Source organism: Mixophyes fleayi, chromosome 1, assembly GCF_038048845.1.
Source record: "Mixophyes fleayi isolate aMixFle1 chromosome 1, aMixFle1.hap1, whole genome shotgun sequence".
NCBI lineage: Eukaryota > Metazoa > Chordata > Amphibia > Anura > Limnodynastidae > Mixophyes > Mixophyes fleayi.
The window spans coordinates 111,807,087-111,816,979 of NC_134402.1; the positions used below are offsets into that span (position 1 = coordinate 111,807,087).

The 9,893-nt window shown below is 38.9% G+C and overlaps 1 long non-coding RNA gene across 1 annotated transcript in view; it reads left to right on the forward strand.

Annotated features, from left to right (window-relative positions):
* The window catches only part of LOC142105536 (uncharacterized), a 118,135-nt gene extending 108,537 nt beyond the window's left edge, over positions 1 to 9,598 (forward strand). Inside the window, exon 2 of the long non-coding RNA XR_012679707.1 lies at positions 9,494 to 9,598. This is a non-coding gene — a long non-coding RNA (uncharacterized LOC142105536). The remainder of the gene's footprint in view (positions 1 to 9,493) is intronic.
* Positions 9,599 to 9,893: the final 295 nt, after the last annotated feature.

The window sequence follows — 9,893 nt, forward strand, 5'->3', positions numbered from 1 at the left end:
TCCCTTTATCTCTGATCTCCAGGTTGGTGCCCAGCTGCATCCTCATATCCTCTGGGCCACCAAGGAGCTCTACTAAATACCATAGAGACTTGGTACAGTTAGTCCCTTATTGTGGGGCCGATGCAGTGTGTGGATGTGGTGTGTGTGGGGGATGGAGCCTGACAGTACCCCCCCTCCCTCTTCCAGAGGAAGTAACCCTCAAGGAGTGTTTCTTATGGAACCCAGCCAGCAAACAAAGGGCGTTGAGATCCTGCTCATAGACCCATGACCTTTCCTCGGGGCCAAAACTCTTCCAATGGACCAGATATTGGAGTTTGCGAACATCCAGAATGTGACTGATCTCGTACTCATTCCCTGTGGTGGTAGAAATAAGTTGTGGAGGAGAGGATGCATGATAAAATTTGTTGACCACCAGCGGTCTAAGCAGAGATATATGGAATGAGTTATGGATCCTTAAAAAAGGAGGAAGGCAGAGCCTGTAATGTCTTGAATCACAGGGAAAAGCCCAATAAAATGTGGGGCCAGTTTCATAGAAGATTTTGTTTTGAAAGTCACACCTTATCTCCCAGATGGAGAACTGAAACCAACTTCTGATGATGATCCGCCAAGTGTTTGCTGCGAGGATTTTAACAAATTTTCATTAGTAGAAGCCCAGGTACGAGCAAAATCACAGACTAAGGAATGAGCAGTGGAAACAATAATGGCTGGGGGGGAGGGAGAAGTCAGGTAGCATGGGGTGGCCACCATATACCGTGAAAAGGGAGGAAAACCAGAGGAGTCATTAACATTTTTGTTGTGGGTGAATTTGGCTCATGGAAGCAGATCACACCAATCAGTTTGGTTGTCAAAAGAAAAACAACACAAAAAGACTTTGAGATCCTGGTTTACATGCTCTGTCTGACCGTTGGTCTGGGGGTGATAACCAGATGAGAAATTCAGACCAACCCCCAATTTCTTACAAAAGGCTCTCCAGAACCAAAATATGAACTGTTGTGGGCATCCATGGAGACGAAGCATTTCCTTAATAAAAAATTTGGGCCAGCTTGGAAGCTGATGGAAGACCTTTTAACGGAACGAAGTGGGACATATTCGAAAATCTGTTCGCAATTACCCACATAGTGTTGCAACCGCTGCTGGGGGGGCAGATCTGTGATAATGTCCATGGAGAGACTAATCCAAGGGCAATGTGAAATAGGCAAGGGCAGGAGCAGACCAGACCAGACGGAGGCTGTCTGGGGATCTTGTTCCGAGCACATACTTCCCAAGAACCAACAAGAGTCGGTCACCAATAGCGTTGGGTAAGTAAAGAGAACGTAGGTAGGATGGTCCTACTCTAAACAATGAGAGTCCCATATATTTGGGCCATACATATGTGTTTTTAAATTGAGAGCCAACTTACCAAAGAGGTACCCCAGAAGCCTCCAAACAGCAATTCAGTGCCAGTACCCCCTCTCAGCTACTGACACCAACATGCCTCTCAGACAAATACAAAAGTGGAAGCTGCTCAAATCAATTTATAGGCATCTGGGATAGTAGCATCTGAGTGTGGCCAAGGTCTCTTATCTAAACTATAGCCACAAACTGCGCCATGAAAGGTACTCACTGAGGCCCAGTTACTCTCCAGCTTCCTCCTAATTGCTCCTCCTTCATCCTCCTCCTTCAGTTTTCTTTGTCAACATCCCCCGAAGCCAAGGTAACAGCCAGCAATCACTAAGCTACTGTGAAGGACGTTTAAATCTACATCTATGAACAGGATCATATACATTGACTTCTTTAACTAAGAATGTATTTTCTCCTGCTGCTCAACCGTTAACTGTCCATTTGTTGTAAAAAAAAAAAAAAAAAACTACCACCCAAGGGTGATGCTCCCCTCCAATTACACTGCACCATGACTTCTGGTAAGAAAGTGCCCCTGCTCTTTCTAATAGCTCTACACTCTCTCTGCCCTTACAGCCCCCTCACTCCTCATGCATTTGCAAAGATAGAGTGGATCCCTACGGGGTTTATCCTACAATTCATTATACATTTCCAAATCAGAAAAACAAACTGCTTTTAGCTACTTAGATGTGAAATTAACTTTCAAATAGAATACAGCACCAGTTTAAACTTTCTACTACTCATTAAGTGAACCCCTAGGTGTCTGTGACTTGAGTAGTCAGTCATCTGCTGGTAGAAGAAATAGAGAATCCTAGATTCTGCAGTAGGTATTTGGTAATACAATCTCATAATGGTTAGGAGAGCACCCATGGACCCTTTGATTGCTTCACATGACTGTCTGCAGGGGCAAAGGCAAAGAGAGCTTTCTATACCATGCTGTTAGAGTGGGTATGATTGTCATGCTAGGGGCATGGATTTTATTTTAGCCAGTGCTAGGTGGCTCTCTAATACCTTCACTATCAGAGACATGTGAAGCAGGACAGACCTCCAAACTGTTCTTTCAGTCAGGACAAAGTTCTGAATGAGTGGGACAGCAACCCAAAATCAGGACTGCCCCACCAGAATCAGAACAGTTGTCAGACTGTCTTGCTCTCTCCTACCTGTTATTGCAGATAACACTACCCGCTGCTTCTGGTGTCTGGATCCTGGAATGTTGGAGGCTTGATTGGAAAATGGGATAGGTATATGAAATGTAGATATTGTAGCAATGAATGAAAATGAGCCCTCTAGGTCTCACTTTCCCAAACTAACCCCAACAATAAATCAATAGCACCCACGTTTAATAATTAGGCCTCACTACCTGCAACCAGCCACATTAATAGCTTTCACATTTAATAAATTGACCTATAACCCACTAATTAGCCCCAATATTACATTAATTGTATACACTTTTAGTAAATACTCCCCCCAAACAGACGGATATCAAATAATTGGTAATCACATTTAATAGATGGCCCTCATTCTCTTCAAACTCCATCCCATTTAATTAATAGCTCTCAAATGACCCCAGCATTAAATATATCATTCCATGACCCCACTGTTAAATTAAATAGCCCCGCCTGACTAATAAATTACCATCATCCCACCAATAAATTAATATCTTCAACCCACTATGAACTTATTGGCAATCACCTTCACAATTAGTTTAATAGCCCACACCCCCAAACACATAACACCGTGAGCCCTCCATCATCATCATCATCATCATCATTTATTTATATAGCGCCACTAATTCCGCAGCGCTGTACAGAGAACTCATTCACATCAGTCCCTGCCCCATTGGAGCTTACAGTCTAAATTCCCTAATATAGACACACACACACACACACACACATAGACATATACATATACAGATACATACAGACAGAGAGGTAGAGACTAGGGTCAATTTTTTTTTTTTTTTTTTTTTTTTTTGATAGCAGCCAATTAACCTACCAGTATGTTTTTGGAGTTCCATTCCTCCACATGTTCTTCCATCTGGTGCTATACAATTCAGAGGCACACACACGTGATGACAGGCATGTCAGGAGATCCACGTGTGATATGACCTCAGCAGTGGAAGGTGGGCACAAAGTGTATATAATAGATTCACAATTTACACACAACAGATCCATGTTAATATAATTGGAATGCTAACATATACACAATGGGGCATATTTATGTAGCACCGCATAATATGAAAGATAGTTTTCAATCCTCATCGCATTGATAAGGATTGCACTATCTTCCATATTTATCAAAAAACTTCAGCAGAGACAGCAGTCACGATAAACTGCTGTCCCTGTGAAGTTTAACACTTGCCTTTTCACTGCTTGGTCACTGCACAGAAACTTGTGATGACAGCATGTTCCTTGAACACCTAGGGCCTGAGTCATTAAGGAGAGTAAGGCAAAAAAAAGGAGTAAATGTTCTCCATGACAAACCATGACACAAATGCAAGGGGTACAAATGAGTTTACTATTTTGCACGTAAGTTAAATACTGACTGTTTTTTCATGTAACACACAAATACTAGATAGCTTTATCTTTACACTGAAATTTAAAGTTGATCAAGGACATGTCCTACCCCAACTATAAATCTGTCCTTACATTTTAAATTTACCCTCCCCTCCAATGCAACATGGTTGTGCCCAAGTGCAAAGCTACTCCTTCTTTATGCTTTGCTCTCCTTAATGACTCAGGCCCCTAGTGTGTATGTGCCAAACGAAATTGTTGGGCATGCGCACAGACAGCACTGTAGGACAAACTATTATCATGTACAGGGAGGGATCACATGATTCCTCCACACATGCGCTGGCCTGCCCTGCTCTTTGGAGCAGAGCTGACAGCACGGAAATTTTCCAATTACGAAAAGAAAATTTTTCGACTATTGATAAATGGCGTTACTGAGCAGTCCCCATACACTTTTCTGGGGACCGCTCAGTAAAACGAAGACAGGTGCAAAACAGCTGATATCTACGATATCTGCTGCGATGCAATTATCATAAAGGGTTACTTTTTGATAAATAAGACCGCATGTGTCACATAAAGGCTGTAGGATATGGCTGTCTTTATTGACATCAAGATATTAAGTACAATTATTATTGATTACGAAAATGCAGGCCCATTATTAATCAGGGTTGAGAATGAGCTTGCACAGAGGTAGTGGAGGCAAAGCAAGAGAGTGCTGATAACAGAGATGGGGTACAGATTCCTGTATGAGGGTGCTGGATGAGAGAGTTCTGGAATGAGAGAGCCTGGGAACAGAGTGCAAATATGAGCTGGCGACAGAAAGCTGTACGAAGAGAGCTAGTGAGAGAACAGAAAGCTGGGAGAGAAAGTGTTAATAAAGCAAAAGCTAGAGGAGAGCGTGGGGGAGAGAGTGCTGGTTTGAGAGAAAGAAATGGAAGATTAAGAGTGCTGTGAGACACAAGGGTCTATTTATTAAGGGGCAAAAGTCCTACATTTGCCCTAGCTGCACCCTATTCATAAAGGGTTAACAGTCTGCGTTAGCATTTCTATCACTGGGAGGAAGACTTGCCCAGTATCAGCCTATTTAACAAGGATTATTTACAATTGTACAAGTAAGAGGCGGAAGCTGTGATAGAAAGTCAACCCTCTTGCCAGCTTATAATAAATAGGCCCCACAGGGTGTTAGTGTTGGACACATGGGGAAGACATACGTGTATATATATGAATTTAATATTTACCTATTAGGTTTCCAAGTGATTGACCTTAATAATAAGTGAACAGTGGTGATGGCGCTGCATTTAATTTTCTTCCGACAAAAACACTATTGTTGTATAACACATAAAGCCTTAAATGTTTAACAAGGACCCCCCTCTGCTAATCATTATGTTATCTGTGAGGTTTTGTTTGAGTGACAAAAACATGTCTTGAGTTATGACACCCCAGAGACCACTGAACGTCAATGGAAAGGTCCATTTGTGACTGACAGAGGCTGCACTAACTCTTCCTTGGCAATCATTTAGCAGGATGAGATAAAATGAGTTAACAGTGGAGGCAGTGAGTGTGCAATAACATTTGCCATCAGTAGATGGCTCAAACGTGCTAACTAGCGAGTATATAATGCAGGCGTAATGTGTGGTGAAGCACAGCAGTATAGTAGGAAAAATAAGCTGAGAAGAATTACTTAGAGGGAAAAGAAGCAGGTCACAATCCCCTGCTCCTCAGCAGCTGGACATATAACATGAAATAATTGAGAAACCACAATTCTCCTCCCCAACCATCAGAAAGATCAATATGTAAGAAAGCTGGAGGAGCTGCTCTTATAGTCTTCTGCTGACAAGCTGCATCCACAGTGTATAGAAGGGGGGAGTGCAAGCAAACAGCCCATACACAGAGATGGAACACAAAGGAAGTAGCTAAGAAATGTGATACACTGATGACCAGCAGGAGAGAGGTTACAGGAAAGTAGGATGGCAAAAGCCTGTAAGAAAAATTAGATAATGGATGTTTAGGATTCAGAAAACTGAACAAGCGAAAACACACACATTGCAAAAATCTTCTTGGCAATGAAATAAAGACCTAGAATTTCTGGAGATATTGCAAGATTTGTGTAAGACATGTAAAACAGTATTAACTGGTTCATATAAATGTGATTAAAATAAAATAAAAATTTTTTAGCCATCCCACCATTATTTTTTTTCTTGACCACACAGAGGACAAACTCTACGACTCCAATAGCAATGTCTTATAGAAATGCATTTTTTTGTGTGCCTGAACTATGCTGCCAGAACTACTACTTCATTATCAATGTTGGGGGGTTTCCAGAAAAATAGGATTAATCGGTAGTGTGGCTCATAATAAATGGTGTGGATGACACAGTGTGTGCAGTGACATAAATAACACACATTACTGGGAGAGTAAAGGCAATGACATCATCAAGCCCTAAGTGTGAGTCAGCACTGAAGGGGTAATTGTATGTATTTTATTTATAAAATGTGTGGGATAAAGGGAGTAAAAGAGACAGAGTGGAAAAGAGGGGGATCACCTCTCGTTCCTCCCCTTGTCCTCCTCCCTCTCATCTGAAAGAGAACTTGCCTTTAGCAGAACTGTGAGCATTTTTTCTAACCCGTCTGCCTGTCTGCAAGGAAATGATAGGGTCTTTTTTTCTTTGTAAAGCAGGAAGCAGACAAAAGAAAAGGTGGAAAGCCCTGCAATGCCGTGTCTCTCTCTCCATCCCCCTGAGACTATATCATGAGACCTCAAGGCAGATAAAGCATATAATAAAAGAAAGCAATAGAGAGCAGTCTGCAGCTGCAATGCACACCAAGTGTTTAACCCTTTTAATTCTGTTTTACTGATCTTTTTGTAAAAGTTTTTTATTATATGATTTAGGATTCTCTGTAGGTCTCTTTTTCTTTTAGGGGTTATTTTTAAGCCATAGTCATTTTATCTCTTAAGCCACATATTTTTTGCTTCCGTTAGATGATTCACTCACTCCCCATCTTCTCCCTTCCTTTCTACATCCTATCTATTTGGTTTTTTTTAATCTTTTTGTCTTTTTATCACCCCCACCTGCACTTAACAACTTATGTAATGTAGAAAGTTTTAGCTGGTATATCATGTTAGCTATGTTTGGTTTCCAAGTTCACTAAAACCAAGAAAAAAAGAAGACTGAACATGGCATCATAAGAATGAACTGGTGACAGCTCCAGCAGCCTTAAGAGAGCAAACCATTTAACATAGATCTCATCTAAAGACTTTTCCACAATCTGTCTCAGCTGAAAGTGAAAGTAGCTTTTTTTTAATCTGTTCCCTGGAAGTTTTCCTTGAAATCTAAAGAGCCCTCCAATAACAAGATTTTTTGGGAAAATCTTTTATTGGGCAGTTTATTAAGAAAATGTTACAAGAGCAGCCTACTGCTCCCGGGACCCTCTGCGCATGCTTGAGCTGACATACTAGACTTGGGCTTCCAGTTCCATATTCTCAAAAAAGAAAAAAAAAACTACAGTTAATAAAGTAAAAAAAAAAAAGAATAAAAGAAAAAATAATAAACCCCCAAAGTCACCCCCTCCCCAATGCTTTATTTTAATAGTAAAGCATTTTTCCTGTGGACATCTACAGCTAACGGCATCCTGAGATGCTCTTAGCAATCAGAGGACGGTGGAGGCACTTGTACCACTGCTGTCCTTGGTAAATAGCCAGCTGGGAAAGCATCTCAGAAGATCCCTGTCGACGACTACTCACCAGCGGAAGCCTTTACCAGAAGGGATCTTTGGTAACTATAAAGAAGTCATAAATCCTTAAAAAACTCCCTTTTTCGCAGGATTTAGGGCTTATCTCCCTTTAATAAATAGACGCCTAAGTCCACCTTTGTGGAATCTTTAAACAGAGGTGAATACCTATAATAGATCCAAAGGATATATTTTAACAATTCAAGTGACTGCCTTCTTTACTTAAAATAGTTTTTTTATTAAAATCACCATCAGAAGAAATGATAAGAATGTATTAACAATAATCTCTATGTAATAACATTTAGCTGACAAAAAAAACAGGGTGAATTTTTTTTCCCATTTTTTTAATAAATAATTAATAAAAGTTAGAGGAAAGAGGAAGAGGAGAGATATCTTGTGTTATCAAGTAATATCAGATACCTCGTCAATGTATGAACCAAAGATAATAATTTTAATTATATGAATCTTGATGGATCAAAATTAGTCTTTCCATAGTGTAAATAAACCCATATTTGGTTAAAAGTTTCTTCCAACTAAAAATATGTTGTCTCAATGTGAAGCTATTACTTAATTAGTAGCCATACAAATTATCTTAAATAATTTTTTGTTTAATGATGGACATCTTAGTTAATTCAATATAAAGTCTGGTGTATAGCCATGTAGAATAATTTTAACATATTGATCCCAAATGTTTTTAACTAGGGTATACAACCAACAAATGTGATCCATATCTCCTCTATCTGATCATACTTGGAAACAAGTACCTGGGACATGTCTCTACATCTTTTTCAGCTTTGCAGGGACTCTATACCACAAATTAAAAATTTTAAGTGGTTGTTAATTTAGAACAATATTATAGTTGTGTTACCAGAGGTTTACAAATTATTTGCAAGTTTCATCTTCCAGATTTTCACCAAGAATAGATTCCTATGTAGAACATGCTTTAATATTGCTATCACTGTTGTGATTATTTACTAATTTATATAGCACTGATTTTGTCACTTCTTATGATCTTTCCCATCTATGGCCATGCACTGGAAAGGTGTTAATATTATATTTGGAGAGTTATAATACAGAAATAAACCAGCTAATAACGACAAAAATGTATCTTGATATTTTATGTTCATAAAATCTTCTTCCGAACTATCTGTCATTCTCAATTAGGGCCTTAACACAGCTGAAACCCATGGATCTACAAAATGTGATTGTGTAAATTCATGACTTAAAGTAGGATTAATCCATAATTGTGGTAGGCCACTTCAAATATCTCCTGGTCCAACATTTTAAAGAATCTATTGAAGTAGAAAGATCAGTAATTGCTATTTTATCAAAACTGTTCCCTCAATGAAAATTCACTAACTACTGAGGACTCTAAAGACAACAATATGGACTGATTTTTGACATCTCATGTAATTCTAGCATTTTCTTCAGTCCTGCTGCCCTAAAGAATAAACTAGAAACCCCAAATTTCTCCATGATCTCTAGAATGAAACACTACATTCTTTGCAACTCTATTGTTCCAAATAAATGTTATTATGTCTCTTTGAAAGGACTTCAAACTCTATTGATCAATCAAAATAGATAACATTACACAATGATATGAGTTTATGCCGTAATGCCATCTTAATAGACTAGATAGGACCTAACCATGACATTGTTTTAGAGATCTATATTGAAAGTAATTGCCTCAAATGAGAGTATAATTCTGGATAATTTATCTGATATAGCGATTTTAAATAACCAGAAATATTTATTTCTAAATACTTAGCAAATTTTGGATGCTAAGTAAATTAAAATTGATTCCTAATTACTGTTTAGCAATTGTAGATAAATTCTCATCTAAAGTCATAGATTTTCTTTCATTTAATTTTATTCCAGAGTAAATGCAGAAGTTATGCAGAATTGCTGATGAAGATTGAGATGATAGGATTGGCTACTGTCGTCAAAACATCATATGCAAATAAATTTAGCTTATTAACTAGTGACTACCTAATCTTTATCATCTGTTAGAAATGTAATATGTTTGAATGTACTTCACTATTATTTTTTGCAGGTAATTTGTTTGCCCCTCCACAGCTTCTGTAGCCTGTATATTCTAGATGGGTATTTGACACTATAGCGGTCCCTTAATTTTGTGTAGTACATAGAGCCATTTTGTTTACCATTAGTTTCTGTATTATCCATGCCTGGATGAGAAGCACTGATGTAATGTACATAGAATAAAAATTGTTCAGTGCAGAGACAGAGCATTCACAAAATCATACCTGGTACCAAGTGT